The sequence below is a fragment of the Nerophis ophidion genome, linkage group LG15 (genome assembly GCF_033978795.1).
Source record: "Nerophis ophidion isolate RoL-2023_Sa linkage group LG15, RoL_Noph_v1.0, whole genome shotgun sequence".
NCBI classification, from domain to species: domain Eukaryota; kingdom Metazoa; phylum Chordata; class Actinopteri; order Syngnathiformes; family Syngnathidae; genus Nerophis; species Nerophis ophidion.
Genome location: NC_084625.1, coordinates 47,647,808 through 47,667,959, shown reverse-complemented (window position 1 = coordinate 47,667,959; position 20,152 = coordinate 47,647,808).

Sequence of the window (20,152 nt, the reverse complement as noted above, 5' to 3'; positions counted from 1 at the left end):
ATGTTTCAAGAATGGTAGAAATACAAGAACACACACACACACACACACACACACACACACACACACACACACACACACACACACACACACACACACACACACACACACACACACACACACACACACACACACACACACACACAATTTTGTATTTCATCCCTTCTTGAGAACTCTGAAAAATTGGGGAATTTTTTGTTTGTAATTGGTTTTCAAATCTCCATTATATATTTCAAGTTATTACAGTATGTCTCTATAAATTTCATTTAAAAAAAAAATTTGGCCAAAGGGGGTGCATTTCAATTTCTTACACACTTTCTACAAATGTTGGCCAGAGAGGGGGAGAACTTAAAATTTTTTACACACACTTGTTATTTCATATGTTGACTATAGTGGCGAGCACGTTCAAAACAGACACACAGTCAATTTGAAAAACCTCTCTTTTTTGGGACCACCATCACTTTGATGGATTTCACCACCAGGGGTGCAAATGAGATCTCTATTTTTTGTTTTTTGTAATGTGCTTAAGGCCGATGACAAACGAGACCCGGACCACAGATGGCCCCTGTACCGCACTTTTGGCAACCCAGCTGTAGAAGCTAACTGTTAATGGCCACTATAGTCTTAGTACCGTAGTGTATTTGTTCATCCTATGGTCACATTTGGGATGCGGGTTGTCTTACGTCAACACCGGAAGTCGTAAAATCTGCAGTTCATGAGTAGGGAAGTCCTTCTTTAGCTGCCGTCTTGTTTTATCACATATTGCTGCCTTTACATCTGTCAGTGTTCACTTTTGTATGGACATTAAATCAACAAAAAAATCCTGACTTTGGAGCAATGTTCACGGACTCAAGTGTTTGGCTCTCTATTAGACGGAATGGTTTTCCGTATTGGGAAGGTACTTTTCCTTGTTGATGTCTCAAGAAGGGTAGAAATACAAGAACACACACACACACACACACACACACACACACACACACACACACACACACACACACACACACACACCAAACAAACAAAGACATGCACCGCCTGGGCCAGGAAGAAGCACCATCTGGGAGTGAAGCACTTAGCGATGCTGAGCAGGTTTGTAGAGCTCAGAAGACAAATCACCTGCAGTAAATAATAAGAGTGTCTCTTTTTGTTGGAAGATGAATTCTTCTCCGACAAATACCATAGAAAAGATACATCATTTTGTGCCAAAGACACACACGGGTGTAAGCTGGGGATGTTGTGATCATCGATGAGTGAGTTGGGCAGATGCCAATACGGATCACATGCATTAATTGTTCGTTTTCAATTATTTATGTTGAAAGGTTATTGACAGTTTAACAGTATCGACACAATATTCATGTGAGTTCCTTGTTCTCCTTCATTGAAAGGATTAAGTCAATAGTACAAAATAACTAAACCAAAGTAAATACTACTCATTTACGTAAATAATTTGCTTTTTGCCCCCAAAGTCCTACTGTGTCTAGAGATGTATTTATTCCCTGAGTCTGTATATATGAACAAAAAAATTAAAATAATATATATATACACACACAGTAAATATATACATACATATTTGTATATATATACGTTAATGTATATATATATACATTCATGTATATATACATGAATGTATATATGCATATATATACATATACTGTATGCATATATACATATATGTATGAACATATATATATATATATTTATGTATATATATATATGCACACATATGTATATATATATATATATATATATGAACATATTTGTATGTATACATATATACACACACATATACACACACATTTATTTATATATATATATATATATATATATACACACACACAGTAAATATATACATACATATCTGTATATATATACGTTAATGTATATATATACATTCATGTATATATACATGAATGTATATATATATATATACTGTATGTATATATACATATATGTATGAACATATATATATATATTTATATATATATATATATATGCACACATATGTATATATATATATGAACATATTTGTATGTATACATATATACACACACACATTTCTCTCTCTATATATATATATACACACATATGTCTACATATATACACATGTATGTATGTATGTATGTATGTATGTATGTATGTATGTATGTATGAATACATGTGTATATATACATATTCATATACACACATGTATGTATACATATATATATATATATATATATATATATATATATATATATATATATATATATATATATATATATATATATATATATATATATATATATATATATACATATATATATATACATATTTTGTAGATGTCAAGATTGGCTCAAAAGGGAGTGGGAAGAAGTAAACTTATTTGGTCCCACCCTTATACATATACAATATATATATATATATATATATATATATATATATATACAATATATAATGCAATAATACATATAATATAATTCAATTCAGTGGTTGCTGCATAGATGCTATATATTATCTATATATAATACATTTAAATTCACACACACTTACATACATACATATGCACACACACATATATACACAACACACACATATATGTACACACATATATACAATATATATACATATATATATACATACATATACATACATACATATACACACATAATCACATACATACACACATGCATATACCCAAAATACACACACACCTATATAAATACTACGTGTATATATATATAAATGTATACATACATGTGATGTGTGTGTATATATATATATATATATATATATATATATATATATATATATATATATATATATATATATATATGTGTGTGTGTATGTGTTTTTGCCCTTAAAATGTTCCTCTATCAGGGGACTTATTTTCTGAGTTTGTAAAAACAGCAACAAAAATGACAGCAAAAACATCGATACTTTACTTGCTCTCTGAAAAGTTTGCCAAAAATGGAATCATACCAAAAAGTGGGGTCCGAAAACCATATTATTGTAGCCTCATAAATATTGATGGGTCTAATTTCACCTGAGATATTATCACTCTTCACTTTCTTCCTGCTCACAAAGTAAAAAGACATTCTCCACACACTGTGTACATTTCCCCTCAATTCTCATCATTCATCTCCCTCTCCTTTGTTAACAATCCAAGGACTCGGGGCATGAATCAATCTCATCCTTCTTGTGTAGCTGCCAGGTCTCCTTCCAGGCTTTGCACCTTTCGGAAAGAAAACACCGCATGGAGGTTGCTAGCCAAGGTCTGTAATATGGCGAGTATTTGCACGAGTCAAGGCAACGGAAACAAAGACAACATCGGATTTTAAATCATTTAAGGACCGCGGAGGACATTTTGCCCTCCCCTTGAAACCATTCCATCCCTTTTGTGCACACAATGCATTATCTGGTGACAGAGACGCTGCCTCCTGTCTGTGATGGATGCTGCCCCGCGCTCCACAGCTGCCTCCGTGATTGGCTCGTGCTGATAAAGCTCTGAGCGGAGTACAACCTTCCGTGCAGGTAAGACACAAGCGGGCGACAACCTCCGACATGCACGGCAGTTCCATCTGCAAGCCCCTGTAGCTCATGGACTCCTTGGAAGACAACAACTCGGATGTTTGCAGAGAAATCACCTATGAATAACCAACTATAGAGGTATCACGGTACTAACCAATCAAAAACGGTACTATACTCTGTTTAAAAAGTACCCGTTCGCCATATACATATATATATATACAAACCCTGTTTCCATATGAGTTGGGAAATTGTGTTAGATGTAAATATAAACGGATGACAATGATTTGCAAATCATTTTTAGCCCATATTCAGTTGAATATGCTACAAAGACAACATATTTCAATCAATCAATCAATGTTTACTTATATAGCCCTAAATTACTAGTGTCTCAAAGGGCTGCACAAACCACTACCACATCCTCGGTAGGCCCACATAAGGGCAAGGAAAACTCACACCCAGTGGGACATCGGTGACAATGATGACTATGAGAACCTTGGAGAGGAGGAAAGCAATGGATGTCGAGCGGGTCTAACATGATACTGTGAAAGTTCAATCCATAATGGATCCAACACAGTCACGAGACTCCAGTCCAAAGCGGATCCAACACAGCGGCGAGAGTCCCGTTCACAGCGGAGCCAGCAGGAAACCATCCCAAGCGGAGGCGGATCAGCAGCGCAGAGATGACCCCAGCCGATACACAGGCGAGCAGTACATGGCCACCGGATCGGACCGGACCCCCTCCACAAGGGAGAGTGGGACATAGAAGAAAAAGAAACGGCAGATCAACTGGTCTAAAAAGGAAGTTTATTTAAAGGCTAGAGTATACAAATGAGTTTTAAGGTGAGACTTAAATGCTTCTACTGAGGTGGCATCTCGAACTGTTACCGGGAGGGGATTCCAGAGTACTGGAGCCCGAAATGAAAACGCTCTATAGCCCGCAGACTTTTTTTGGGCTTTGGGAATCACTAATAAGCCGGAGTCCTTTGAACGCAGATTTCTTGCCGGGACATATGGTACAATACAATCGGCAAGATAGGATGGAGCTAGACCGTGTAGTATTTTATACGTAAGTAGTAAAACCTTAAAGTCACATCTTAAGTGCACAGGAAGCCAGTACAGGCGTAATGTGATCAAACTTTCTTGTTCTTGTCAAAAGTCTAGCAGCCGCATTTTGTACCAACTGTAATCTTTTAATGCTAGACATGGGGAGACCCGAAAATAATACGTTTTTTTCTGCAAATAATCATTAACTTTATAATTTCATGCCAGCAACACGTGACAAAGAAGATGGGAAAGGTGGCAATAAATACTGATAAAGTTGAGGAATGCTCATTAAACACTTATTTGGAACATCCCACAGGTGTGCGGGCTAATTGGGAACAGGTGGGTGCCATGATTGGGTATAAAAACAGCTTCCCAAAAAATACTCGGTCTTTCCCAAGAAAGGATGGGGCGAGGTACACCCCTTTGTCCACAACTGCGTGAGCAAATATTCAAACAGTTTAAGAACAACGTTTCTCAAAGTGCAATTGCAAGGAATTTAGGGATTTCATCATCAAAAAGGTTCAGAGAATCCAGAGAAATCCCTGCACTTAAGCGGCATGGCCAGAAACCAACATTGAATGGCCGTGACCTTCGATCCTTCAGACGGCACTGTATCCAAAACTGACATCAATCTCTAAAGGATATCACCACATGGGCTCAGGAACACTTCAGAAAGCCACTGTCACTAAATACAGTTCATCGCTACATCTGTAAGTCCAAGTTAAAGCTCTACTATGCAAAGCGAAAACCATTTATCAACAACATCCATAAACGCCACTGGCTTCTCTGGGCCCGAGATCATCTAAGATGGACTGATGCAAAGTGGAAAAGTGTTCTGTGGTCTGACCAGTCCATATTTATAAATAAATAAATAAATGGGTTGTACTTGTATAGCGCTTTTCTACCTTCAAGGTACTCAAAGCGCTTTGACACTACTTCCACATTTACCCATTCACACACACATTCACACACTGATGGAGGGAGCTGCCATGCAAGGCGCCAACCAGCACCCATCAGGAGCAAGGGTGAAGTGTCTTGCTCAGGACACAACGGACGTGACGAGGTTGGTTCTAGGTGCGAATTGAACCAGTGACCCTCGGGTTGCGCACGGCCACTCTTCCACTGCGCCACTCCGTCCCTTTCAAATTGTTTTTGGAAATATTCGACATCGTGTCATCAAGACCTAAGGGGAAGTGAACCATCCAGACTGTTATCCACGCAAAGTTCAAAAGCCAGCATCTGTGATGGTATGGGGGTGCATTAGTGCCCAAGGCATGGGTAACTTACACATCTGTGAAGGCACCATTAATACTGAAAGGTACATACAGGTTTTGGAACAACATATGCTGCCATCTAAGCGCCATATTTTTTATGGACGCCCCTGCTTATTTCAGCAAGACAATGCCAAGCCACATTCAGCTCGTGTTACAATAGCGTGGCTTCGTAAAAAAAAAAAAAAAGAGTGCGGGTACTTTCCTGGCCCGCCTGCAGTCCAGACCTGTCTCCCATGGAAAATGTGTGGCGCATTAGGAACCGTAAAATACGACAGAGGAGACCCCGGACTGTTGAACGACTGAAGCTCTACATAAAACAAGAATGGGAAAGAATTCCACTTTCAAAGCTTGGACGATTAGTTTCTTCAGTTCCCAAACGTTTATTGAGTGTTGTTAAAAGAAAAGGTGATGTAACACAGTGGTGAACATGCCCTTTCCCAACTACTTTGGCACCAGTTAATTATTATTTGCAAAAGATAAAGTTAATGAGTTTGAACATCAAATATCTTGTCTTTGTAGCATATTCAACTGAATATGGGTTGAAAAGGATTTGCAAATCATTGTATTCCGTTTATATTTACATCTAACACAATTTCCCAACTCATATGGAAACAGGGTTTGTATGAAAATAGACCTGACTAGACCCGCTGATCGGCAGTGTGCCTTATAATCCGGTGCGCCCTATGGTCCGGAAAATACAGTAGTAAAAAGCCGACAAGGGGCTCCCGTGACAAAGAAAGTGACACTCCCAGTGACATTCACCACCTCTCGACTCTTCCCCTCGGGCTTTTTACGTGGGATGGTTGCTATTAAAAGTGTCTCCATCCTGATGATTCATGTCATCACAGGCCAACGCTGCTTTAGTGGCAATCTCACCGTCGTCTCCTCCGCCGGAGAGTCTGATACCGCAGTCAACGCTTGTCCGAGTCACTAATGCTTGAAGAGCAGGATGATGAGGAGGAGGAGGAGGCATCAACATCGCCGCAGATAGTGATGATGGCAGCTAGACCATGACACAAGATTAGCCACACCTCCACGGCCACGTCATTTTCTGACAACCACAACTTCCTGTCAGATCGTTTTGTACGGAGGATCTTTAAAATGTATTTATTGCTCTTGATTGGCTGGCGGATGGATGATTCATCAAGTTCATGCCTTAAGATAATGCAAAGAGCAACCTCTTTTTAAACTAAGCCCCAAAACTTACTTGTCCTAGCCCCAAAGACCGGGCTAGGACGACATGTAAAAGACAGAGCTGGAAGACCCTCCTGCCTTGTTAAGATCTCCCGTTTGGGAACACTTTCGCTGCACGATACAACAATGGAGGACGGAGGTTTGCAGACATTGTTCAGCAGCTGCTTCTGACAACACGTCAAACATGAGTTACACCTTTACTACTTCCGACTCCCAGACCGTAGTCGAGGAGTGCAGGGGAGACACTCCTCCAGGGCTGATGTATTCTCACTGGCAACACCCTTCACTCTACCCGGCAGTGGGTCTCCACAGCTTTGGACTCCAGGGTAAATGAAGAGTCCCGCGATTAGTTGCAAATCATGGCTTTATTTGGGTCTTGCACATCAAATCATGGCTTTATTGAGGTCTTGCACACAACCAATCCAACAAAACACTAGCCACTCCCCGCAATAACGCTACTGCTCCCTCACCTCGCTCGCTCACACACTCACCTCACATGCTGTCACACATTAAAGGGCCACACACACACATACGCCATTCTCATAACACATGCTAACCCATCTGAAGAGTCACCACCGCATTCAAGCAGCCTCTCCTCGGCGACTCAGGCAGGGCTAAAGCAATAAAAAATGTTTTATAGCAGCAGATTTAAGTCCATATTGCATTAAAAACTAGATTTTGACCCACTTCTATGGTGGAAGAACAATGAGCCCATATATCCTCTTACTGCCAAGTTAGCCAGGCTGGGGGGGGGAAAGAAAACTTAATCTAAGACTGAGTTGACTTGAAACTGTTTTATGTTGCACTTTTTTAATGTAAAAAGAAAAGTTTTGTCATTTTATTTAATCTGAGCAACAACTTGAGGCAGTTTAATGTTGATTAACGTGGAAACTGACTTAAACAAGTTGAAAAACTTATTCGGGTGTTACCATTTAGTGGTCAATTGTACGGAATATGTACTGTACTGTGTAATCTATAAATAAAAGTCTCAATCAATCAATCAAAAAAAACATTTTATATATAGAAAGGTTTTGTTAAGAAACCATTCTGAGCCTTATCTTATTTAGTTTTTATTTTCTATATGTTGACCACATTGACCCTGGCAATGGATCCTGTGTGTATATGTATGTTATGCCATTGTTTACAAATTTGGTAAATAACCAAAAAATGTATATGTTGTTGTTTTCTTACTGTACCGAAAATGAACCGAACCGTGACCTCTAAACCGAGGTACTTACCGAACCAAAATCTTTGTGTACCGTTACACCCCTATCAATCAATCAATCAATGTTTACTTATATAGCCCTAAATCACTAGTGTCTCAAAGGGCTGCACAAACCACTACCACATCCTCGGTAGGCCCACATAAGGGCAAGGAAAACTCACACCCAGTGGGACGTCGGTGACAATGATGACTATGAGAACCTTGGAGAGGAGGAAAGCAATGGATGTCGAGCGGGTCTAACATGATACTGTGAAAGTTCAATCCACAATGGATGCAACACAGTCGCGAGAGTCCAGTCCAAAGCGGATCCAACACAGCAGCGAGAGTCCCGTTCACAGCGGAGCCAGCAGGAAACCATCCCAAGCGGAGGCGGATCAGCAGCGCAGAGATGTCCCCAGCCGATACACAGGCAAGCAGTACATGGCCACCGGATCGGGCCGGACCTCCTCCACAAGGGAGAGTGGGACATAGAAGAAAAAGAAAAGAAACGGCAGATCAACTGGTCTAAAAAGGGAGTCTATTTAAAGGCTAGTGTGTTGTGCTGCTGATTCCCATCATCCATGAGTCAGATCAGCCGATACCAATACCGATAATTAGAGATATCCGATAATGTTTTTTTTGCCGATATACCCCAACTCTAATGTTTTCCAAAAAAAATAAACTCAAGATATGGAAAAAAAGTGCCAACATGGCACCGCCATATTTATTATTGAAGTCACAAAAGTGCATTATTTTATTTTTTTAACATGCCTCAAAACAGCAGCTTGGAATTTGGGACATGCTCTCACTGAGAAAATCCCGATCCCCACAACAACTATGGGAAATACTACACTTTGACTTTCACAAAGTGCATTATTTTTTATTTATTTTTTAAACCTGCTTTAAAAGAACAGCTACAAACACAGCTTCAGTCCAGACTATAATAAAGTAATAAAATACATAATTAATTTCCACAAAGTAGCAACTATTGCTTATAAATTGAATAGTTTCATAACTAGAACACAAACAAACCTGTCTACAACGTTCTAAATATAATTTTTAACATTACATAAGCCAGGGGTGTCAAACTCAAATACAGAGTGGGCCAAAATTTAAAACCGAACAAAGCCGCGGGCCAAAGTTGAACAAATTAACCTTTTAAAAGGGACCCAAACAAGTTTTGCATGGAACATTGAACAACCAAGGCTTATATAACTTTATAGTGACAAGCAAATAATAATAAAAATAAATAAAAAAATATAAATGTCATATCAAATAAAATTTAAATACAAATTTAATGCCTCTTTTCTATTTGCAGCCTTCTGAGGCAAATATCCAAATATATTGTAGCGTCCCGAAAGAGTTAGTGCTGCAAGGGGTTCTGGGTATATGTTATGTTAGAGTGCAGATGTTCTCCCGAAATGTGTTTGTCATTCTTGTTTGGTGTGAGTTCACAGTGTGGCGCATATTTGTAAGAGTGTTAAAGTTGTTTATACGGCCACCCTCAGTGTGACCTGTATGGCTGTTGACCAAGTATGCCTTGCATTCACTTGTGTGTGTGTGTAATAGCCGCATATATTATGCGAGTGGGCCTGCACGCTGTTTGTATGGAGGAAATGCGGACGTGACGACAGGTTGTAGAGAATGCTAAAGGCAGTGCCTTTAAGGCACGCCCTCAATATCGTTGTCCGGGTGGAAATCGGGAGAATGTTTGCTCCGGGAGATTTTCGGGAGGGGCACTGAACTTCGGGAGGATTGGCAAGTGTGAGAAATTACACGGCGGTCCAAATCTGGCCCACGGGCCCGAGTTTGACACCCATGACATAAGCCCTCTAGACATGAAATAAACTTTACAAGCCACAAACATCAAAGCGCAATGTCATTTTGGTGCCCTCCCAAATTGTCTGCAAGGGGTTCTGGGTATTTGTTCTGTTGTGTTTATGTTATGTTATGTTATCATAGAAACTCCTAAACTTTAACGTCCGTATTGCTGCAATAAAAAAGGTTTTAAAAATAAAATCCGCTTATAGTACATGAACACATTGGCACACACACAAAGACTCTTTGGTGCCCTCACAAGTGACCACAAAGCCCTGATTTCTTGTCACTTGTGAGGGCACCAAAGGGTCTTCTGTGTGTGTGCCGATGTGTTCATGTACTGTAAGTGGACTCTTGTGTTGTGTGGTAGAGAGGAAAGGGGAGGGGCTGCTGACTTGGAGACTAAAGCCGTACAGCGGCATTTTAAAAAAAGCCATTAATATTACTTGTTGAAACCGATACCGATAAATTCCAAAATTACATTTTAAAGCATTTATCGGCCGATAATATCCCACATCTCTAATTGGCACCCATTTAAATCATTTGGGTTTTACCCTCAAAGCCTTCCTGTATCCCGAGACCTATTCTCTGACTTTGTAAAACAATAACAAAAAGGACCAAAAATTCTATAATAATACCAAAACAAAGAAACATATTAATCTAATCACTTAAGTGTTCTTTATATCAGGATACTATACAAGGTATGGATGGTATCGACATCTGGAACAATCACCCCTCCTTTACATTGAAACTTTGGCGGTTAGCTTCTTGTGTCTTCCTCCCCAGTGTGTGTGTCGCACGCTAGAGATGCGCGGATAGGCAGTTATATCATCCGCATCCGCATCACCAAAGTCGTCATCCACCCGCCGTCCACCCGAACCAACATTTTATCAGGACCGTACCCGCCCGCTGAAATACATCAGAGGTTGTCAGCCTTTACCACTCACAGAGCTATTTAAACCTGTTTCACTGAGTAATGAAGACAATTGGAGCCGCTAACGTTCCCGCGACTATCCAATAGCGTTCATCCTGATTACAAGAATATGGGCGTGCTGTGAAGCCATTGCCTTGGACACCTTCAACAACATGTATAAAACCGATTGTTGGTCCGGCAACATGTTGCGTTCAGCTTCCGTAATCACACGTTCAAGATTGAAAGCAATACTGGGTGACACAGAGTACACTGAGGGTTGTGATATAAACAACTTTAGCACTTACTAATATGCGCCACGCTGTGAAGCCACACCCAACAAGATTCAATCAATCAATCAATCAATGTTTACTTATATAGCCCTAAATCACTAGTGTCTCAAAGGGCTGCACAGACCACCACGACATCCTCGGTAGGCCCACATAAGGGCAAGGAAAACTCACACCCAGTGGGACGTCGGTGACAATGATGACTATGAGAAACCTTGGAGAGGAGGAAAGCAATGGATGTCGAGCGGGTCCAACATGATACTGTGAAAGTTCAATCCACAATGGATCCAACACAGTCGTGAGAGTCCAGTCCAAAGCGGATCCAACACAGCAGCGAGAGTCCCGTTCACAGCGGAGCCAGCAGGAAACCATCCCAAGCGGAGGCGGATCAGCAGCGCAGAGATGTCCCCAGCCGATACACAGGCGAGCAGTACATGGCCACCGGATCGGACCGGACCCCCTCCACAAGGGAGAGTGGGACATAGAAGAAAAAGAAAAGAAACGGCAGATCAACTGGTCTAAAAAGGGAGTCTATTTAAAGGCTAGAGTATACAAATGAGTTTTAAGGTGAGACTTAAATGCTTCTACTGAGGTGGCATCTCGAACTGTTACCGGGAGGGCATTCCAGAGTACTGGAGCCCGAACGGAAAACGCAGACTTTTTTTGGGCTTTGGGAATCACTAATAAGCCGGAGTCCTTTGAACGCAGATTTCTTGCCGGGACATATGGTACAATACAATCGGCAAGATAGGATGGAGCTAGACGTGTAGTATTTTATACGTAAGTAGTAAAACCTTAAAGTCACATCTTAAGTGCACAGGAAGCCAGTGCAGATTGACAAACACATTTCGGGAGAACATCCTCACAGTAACACAACATAAACGCAACACAACAAATACCCATAATCCTTTGTATCCGTGAAGATACCTGAATATATTTTACACCCCCGCACCCCCAATCCTGCCCACCTTACCGACGCACGGGGGTGCTAGCGGGGTGTATAAAATAGTCAGGAATTGTCATGAATACAAAGGATTCTGGGTATTTGTTGTGTTGCGTTTATGTTGTGTTACTGTGAGGATGTTCTCCCGAAATGTGTTTCTTGTTCTTAATTGGTGTGGCTTCACGGTGTGGCTTCACGGCGTGGCGCATATTAGTAAGAGTGTTAAAATTGTTTATATCACAACCATTAGTGTACTCTGTGTCACCCAGTATGCCTTGCAGTCGTTGTCGCGGAAACCACACACAACATGATGCTGGACTGACAAGCAGATCGTACATGTTGTAGAAGGCGACAAAGCCAAAGGCTTCATAGCACGCCTTAATATTTATTATCTGGGTGACTACCTGCAGTCATTCAGGAGAATAATAGCGTCTCTTATTGTCTTCTTAGCTTTATGACACGGGTCTTAAATGGCTCTTTGAACGGCAAAGGATACCGATCACAGAACCATGCATATCAAATATTTCCGGATGGTTCAACCGCCACCCGCCCGAATGTAATTAAAATCTATTTTTTCATCATGACAACCGCCCGACCTGCGGTTTATCCGCGGACTCCGCAGATGAGACCGCAAACCACGCATCTCTATCGCATGCAGAGACATTAACTTTCATCTATCCTGCCAGTGATAATGATACTTGGAACAAACTTAAGTATATGTCGTAGTATCTTAAGGGGATTCGGATTGCACTCGAATTGCCCCCTCCTGGAATTCGTGCAACAGTAAAATATAATTGCTGACCAGTTTATTTTTTGTTTTTAAAAAAACAACACATGTTTTTGTTGTGAAATTATTCAGCCATTTTTGCTGCAGCCTAAGTTGACCCCCTGAGGCAGGGGTAGGGAACCTATGGCTCTAGAGCCAGATGTGGCTCTTTTGATGACTGCATCTGGCTCTCAGATAAATCTGAGCTGACATTGCTTAACACGATAAGTAATGAATAATTCCACTTGTAATCACAGTGTTAAAAATAACGTTCAAAATATAAAACATTATCATGCTTTTTTATGTTCAAGAAGTTGCGTTAATGGTAAGTAGTAATTTATTTATTATTGGTTAGTGTGGGGCTTGCCCTCCTGGGGGTTCTTCAGACCACCAAGCACCAACATGAGAACCCTTTTCAGGATTACATTATTGTTTTATTTTTCAATAAGTCTCTCAGTTGCTTTCCAGCAATTGTATTTTTCTCTCTGGCTCGCGCTCTGGCTCCAGCCTCCACCCCGTCTCTCCTCCTGGCTGCTGCTTATAACAGAGAGGGTGATTAGATAACAAGGCCCAGGTGGGCCATCTACGCACCTGTCGCTGATTTCGAGGCCGGTCCTGGGACACCCAAGTTTGCTGCAGGCCCACAGGCCACGCCCCCACCACAGTTAGCTTCAGAATAACAATGTTATTACAAAGAATAAGAGACCTATTATACTCTAGAAATATTGGTCTTACTTAAAAATGCACGCGTTTAGTTGTGTTCAGTGTTATAAAAATATGATATGGCTCTTATAGAAATACATTTTTAAATTTTTGGCTTTCATGGCTCTCTCAGCCAAAAAGGTTCCCGACCCCTTCCCTGAGGTGTGAGCTTCATCTGTCCTTCAGTCACACACTTTACACCACAAACTAATCTGCCACACTGCTCACGCAATCGTCTCTTTTTCTGTTTGCTCAGCTCCTTATTTTTTGTGTGTGCGACAAAATCGTTGACACAGCAAAATAAGTGCTCGCTATTCTCACAAAGATAAGCTACCAGCTAATGAAAAATGAATGCCAGCATTAGCGGTCTTCATTATTGTATTCTAATTATTATGCTGAGAAGGCGTACTACGCTATGATAATTGTGTTTTTTTCGGACCGGAAAAAAAGCGTGACGAAAGCCCTTAATGAGGCCTTGACGGGTTTACACAGGTAAAAATCTGCATCCTGTAAATCTGAAAAACTGTTGCGTCCGATCAGTAATCAAACTGGTTAATCCAAAGTTATTTCGGATGACATATATGTTGAGTAAGAGGGACCACCAAGACAGGATAGCAATATTACAGAATTTTACTAAAGCTTTAGGAGACCAGCCCTCACAATGCTATCATAGCAGCAACAAGAAGCGGTCTGAAAATCAAACGGAAAGAGTCATCTTATTGAGTATGAAAACAGCCCTCTCCCGCCCGGAAAGAAATACAGCCTTATTGTTTTGAACTGATAAGTTCTCCTCCACAAAAAGGGAGTACGTTACACTCTAATAGACATTTCAGCCCCTTCAAGGTGAAACACAAGAGTTTACTAGCGGACATAGAATAGAATAGAAAGTACTTTATTGATCCCTGGGGGAAATTCAGCACCACAGTTCACTCACAGTAGACAATAATAATAATAATAAATAATATATAACATATATTACATATATAATATATGAATAGTATTAATATATTCAACATATATTCTAAAGATCCATAATATCATCGCTTAAGTGCAGGGATTTCTCCAGATTCTCTGAACCTTTTGATGATTTTACGGACCATAGATGGTAAAATCCCTAAATTCCTTGCAATAGCTTGTTGAGAAATGTTCTAAAACTGTTGGACAATTTGCGTACAAATTGGTGACCCTCACCCCATCCTTGTTTGTGAATTACTTAGCATTTCATGGAAGCTGCTTTTATACCCAATCATGTTAGCCGGCACACCTGTGTGGTGTTCCAAATAAGTGTTTGATGAGCATTCCTCCACTTTATCAGTATTTATTGCCACCTTTCCCAACTTTTTTGTCACGTGTTGCCGGCATCAAATTTATAAAGCGCACTGTCGAGTTTTGAGTCCGAAAAATATGGTGTATACGTACAAACCCCGTTTCCATGTGAGTGGGGAAATTGTGTTACACCATATTAGATGATCTCTATCCCAGAGAAGCCGGCGGCGTTTCTGGATGTTGTTGATAAATGGCTTTCGCTTTGCATAGTAGAGCTTCAACTTGCACTTACAGATGTAGTGACAAACTGTATTTAGTGACAGTGGTTTTCTGAAGTGTTCCTGATCCCATGCGGTGATATCCTTTTAGAGATTGATGTCGGTTTTTGATACAGTGCCGTCAGAGGGATCGAAGGTCACGGTCATTCAATGTTGGTTTCCGGCCATGCCGCTTACGTGGAGTGATTTCTCCAGATTCTCTGAACCTTTTGATGATATTATGGAGCGTAGATGTTGAAATCCCTAAATTTCTTGCAATTGCACTTTGAGAAACGTTGTTCTTAAACTGTTTGACTATTTGCTCACGCAGTTGTGGACAAAGGGGTGTACCTCGCCCCATCCTTTCTGGTGAAAGACTGAGCATTTTTTTGGGAAGCTGTTTTTATACCCAATCATGACACCCACCTGTTCCCAATTAGCCTGCACACCTGTGGGATGTTCCAAATAAGTGTTTGATGAGCATTCCTCCACTTTATCAGTATTTTTTGCCACCTTTCCCAACTTGTTTGTCACGTGTTGCCGGCATCAAATTTATAAGGCGCACTGTCGAGTTTTGAGTCCGAAAAATATGGTGTATACGTACAAACCACATTTCCATGTGAGTGGGGAAATTGTGTTACATCATATTAGATGATCTCTATCCCAGAGAAGCCGGCGGCGTTTCTGGATGTTGTTGATAAATGGCTTTCGCTTTGCATAGTAGAGCTTTAACTTGCACTTACAGATGTAGTGACAAACTGTATTTAGTGACAGTGGTTTTCTGAGGTGTTCCTGAGCCCATGTGGTGATATCCTTTTAGAGATTGATGTCGGTTTTTGATACAGTGCCGTCAGAGGGATCGACGGTCACGGTCATTCAATGTTGGTTTCCGGCCATGCCGCTTACGTGGAGTGATTTCTCCAGATTCTCTGAACGTTTTGATGATATTATGGACCGTAGATGTTGAAATCCCTAAATTTCTTGCAATTGCACTTTGAGAAACGTTGTTCTTAAACTGTTTCTATTTGCTCACGCAGTTGTGGACAAAGGGGTGTACCTCGCCCCATCCTTTCTGGTGAAAGACTGAGCATTTTTTTGGGAAGCTGTTTTTATACCCAATCATGGCACCCACCTGTTCCCAATTAGCCGGCACACCTGTGGGAAGTTCCATATAAGTGTTTGATGAGCATTCCTCCACTTTATCAGTATTTATTGCCACCTTTCCCAAATTCTTCGTCATGTGTTGCCGGCATCAAATTTATAAGGCGCACTGTCGAGTTTTGAGTCCGAAAAATATGGTGTATACGTACAAACCCCGTTTCCATGTGAGTGGGGAAATTGTGTTACATCATATTAGATGATCTCTATCCCAGAGAAGCCGGCGGCGTTTCTGGATGTTGTTGATAAATGGCTTTCGCTTTGCATAGTAGAGCTTCAACTTGCACTTACAGATGTAGTGACAAACTGTATTTAGTGACAGTGGTTTTCTGAAGTGTTCCTGAGCCCATGTGGTGATATCCTTTTAGAGATTGATGTCGGTTTTTGATACAGTGAAGTCTAAGGGATCGAAGGTCACGGTCATTCAATGTTGGTTTCCGGCCATGCTGCTTACGTGGAGTGATTTCTCCAGATTCTCTGAACGTTTTGATGATATTATGGAGCGTAGATGTTGAAATCCCTAAATGTCTTGCAATTGCACTTTGAGAAACGTTGTTCTTAAACTGTTTGACTATTTGCTCATGCAGTTGTGGACAAAGGGGTGTACCTCGCCCCATCCTTTCTGGTGAAAGACTGAGCATTTTTGGGAAGCTGTTTTTATACCCAAATCATGGCACCCACCTGTTCCCGATTAGCCTGCACACCTGTGTGATGTTCCATATAAGCGTTTGATGAGCATTCCTCAACTTTATCAGTATTTATTGCCACCTTTCCCAAATTCTTTGTCACGTGTTGCCGGCATCAAATTTATAAGGCGCACTGTCGAGTTTTGAGTCCGAAAAATATGGTGTATACGTACAAACCCCGTTTCCATGTGAGTGGGGAAATTGTGTTACACCATATTAGATGATCTCTATCCCAGAGAAGCCGGCGGCGTTTCTGGATGTTGTTGATAAATGGCTTTCGCTTTGCATAGTAGAGCTTCAACTTGCACTTACAGATGTAGTGACAAACTGTATTTAGTGACAGTGGTTTTCTGAAGTGTTCCTGATCCCATGCGGTGATATCCTTTTAGAGATTGATGTCGGTTTTTGATACAGTGCCGTCAGAGGGATCGAAGGTCACGGTCATTCAATGTTGGTTTCCGGCCATGCCGCTTACGTGGAGTGACTTCTCCAGATTCTCTGAACCTTTTGATGATATTATGGACCGTAGATGTTGAAATCCCTAAATTTCTTGCAATTGCACTTTGAGAAACGTTGTTCTTAAACTGTTTCTATTTGCTCACGCAGTTGTGGACAAAGGGGGGTACCTCGCCCCATCCTTTCTTGTGAAAGACTGAGCATTTTTTGGAAGCTGTTTTTATACCCAATCATGGCACCCACCTGTTCCCAATTAGCCTGCACACATGTGGGATGTTCCAAATAAGTGTTTGATGAGCATTCCTCAACTTTATCAGTATTTATTGCCACCTTTCCCAACTTGTTTGTCACGTGTTGCCGGCATCAAATTTATAAGGCGCACTGTCGAGTTTTGAGTCCGAAAAATATGGTGTATACGTACAAACCCCGTTTCCATGTGAGTGGGGAAATTGTGTTACATCATATTAGATGATCTCTATCCCAGAGAAGCCGGCGGCGTTTCTGGATGTTGTTGATAAATGGCTTTCGCTTTGCATAGTAGAGCTTCAACTTGCACTTACAGATGTAGTGAATAACTGTATTTAGTGACAGTGGTTTTCTGAAGTGTTCCTGAGCCCATGCGGTGATATCCTTTTAGAGATTGATGTCGGTTTTTGATACAGTGCCGTCTGAGGGATCGAAGGTCACGGTCATTCAATGTTGGTTTCCGGCCATGCCGCTTACGTGGAGTGATTTCTCCAGATTCTCTGAACGTTTTGATGATATTGACCGTAGATGTTGAAATCCCTAAATTTCTTGCAATTGCACTTTGAGAAACGTTGTTCTTAAACTGTTTGACTATTTGCTCACGCAGTTGTGGACAAAGGGGTGTACCTCGCTCCATCCTTTCTGGTGAAAGACTGAGCATTTTTTGGAAGCTGTTTTTATACCCAATCATGGCACCCACCTGTTCCCAATTAGCCTGCACACATGTGGGATGTTCCAAATAAGTGTTTGATGAGCATTCCTCAACTTTATCAGTATTTATTGCCACCTTTCCCAACTTGTTTGTCACGTGTTGCCGGCATCAAATTTATAAGGCGCACTGTCGAGTTTTGAGTCCGAAAAATATGGTGTATACGTACAAACCACATTTCCATGTGAGTGGGGAAATTGTGTTACATCATATTAGATGATCTCTATCCCAGAGAAGCCGGCGGCGTTTCTGGATGTTGTTGATAAATGGCTTTCGCTTTGCATAGTAGAGCTTCAACTTGCACTTACAGATGTAGTGACAAACTGTATTTAGTGACAGTGGTTTTCTGAAGTGTTCCTGAGCCCATGCGGTGATATCCTTTTAGAGATTGATGTCGGTTTTTGATACAGTGCCGTCAGAGGGATCGAAGGTCACGGTCATTCAATGTTGGTTTCCGGCCATGCCGCTTACGTGGAGTGATTTCTCCAGATTCTCTGAACCTTTTGATGACATTATGGACCGTAGATGTTGAAATCCCTAAATTTCTTGCAATTGCACTTTGAGAAACGTTGTTCTTAAACTGTTTCTATTTGCTCACGCAGTTGTGGACAAAGGGGTGTACCTCGCCCCATCCTTTCTGGTGAAAGACTGAGCATTTTTTGGGAAGCTGTTTTTATACCCAATCATGGCACCCACCTGTTCCCGATTAGCCTGCACACCGGTGGGATGTTCCAAATAAGTGTTTGATGAGCTTTCCTCAACTTTATCAGTATTTATTGCCACCTTTCCCAACTTTTTTGTCACGTGTTGCCGGCATCAAATTTATAAGGCGCACTGTCGAGTTTTGAGTCCGAAAAATATGGTGTATACGTACAAACCCCGTTTCCATGTGAGTGGGGAAATTGTGTTACATCATATTAGATGATCTCTATCCCAGAGAAGCCGGCGGCGTTTCTGGATGTTGTTGATAAATGGCTTTCGCTTTGCATAGTAGAGCTTCAACTTGCACTTACAGATGTAGTGACAAACTGTATTTAGTGACAGTGGTTTTCTGAAGTGTTCCTGATCCCATGCGGTGATATCCTTTTAGAGATTGATGTCGGTTTTTGATACAGTGCCGTCAGAGGGATCGAAGGTCACGGTCATTCAATGTTGGTTTCCGGCCATGCCGCTTACATGGAGTGATTTCTCCAGATTCTCTGAACCTTTTGATGATATTATGGACCGTAGATGTTGAAATCCCTAAATTTCTTGCAATTGCACTTTGAGAAACGTTGTTCTTAAACTGTTTGACTATTTGCTCATGCAGTTGTGGACAAAGGGGTGTACCTCGCCCCATCCTTTCTGGTGAAAGACTGAGCATTTTTTGGGAAGCTGTTTTTAAACCCAATCATGGCACCCACCTGTTCCCAATTAGCCGGCACACCTGTGGGAAGTTCCATATAAGTGTTTGATGAGCATTCCTCCACTTTATCAGTATTTATTGCCACCTTTCCCAAATTCTTTGTCATGTGTTGCCGGCATCAAATTTATAAGGCGCACTGTCGAGTTTTGAGTCCGAAAAATATGGTGTATACGTACAAACCCCGTTTCCATGTGAGTGGGGAAATTGTGTTACATCATATTAGATGATCTCTATCCCAGAGAAGCCGGCGGCGTTTCTGGATGTTGTTGATAAATGGCTTTCGCTTTGCATAGTAGAGCTTCAACTTGCACTTACAGATGTAG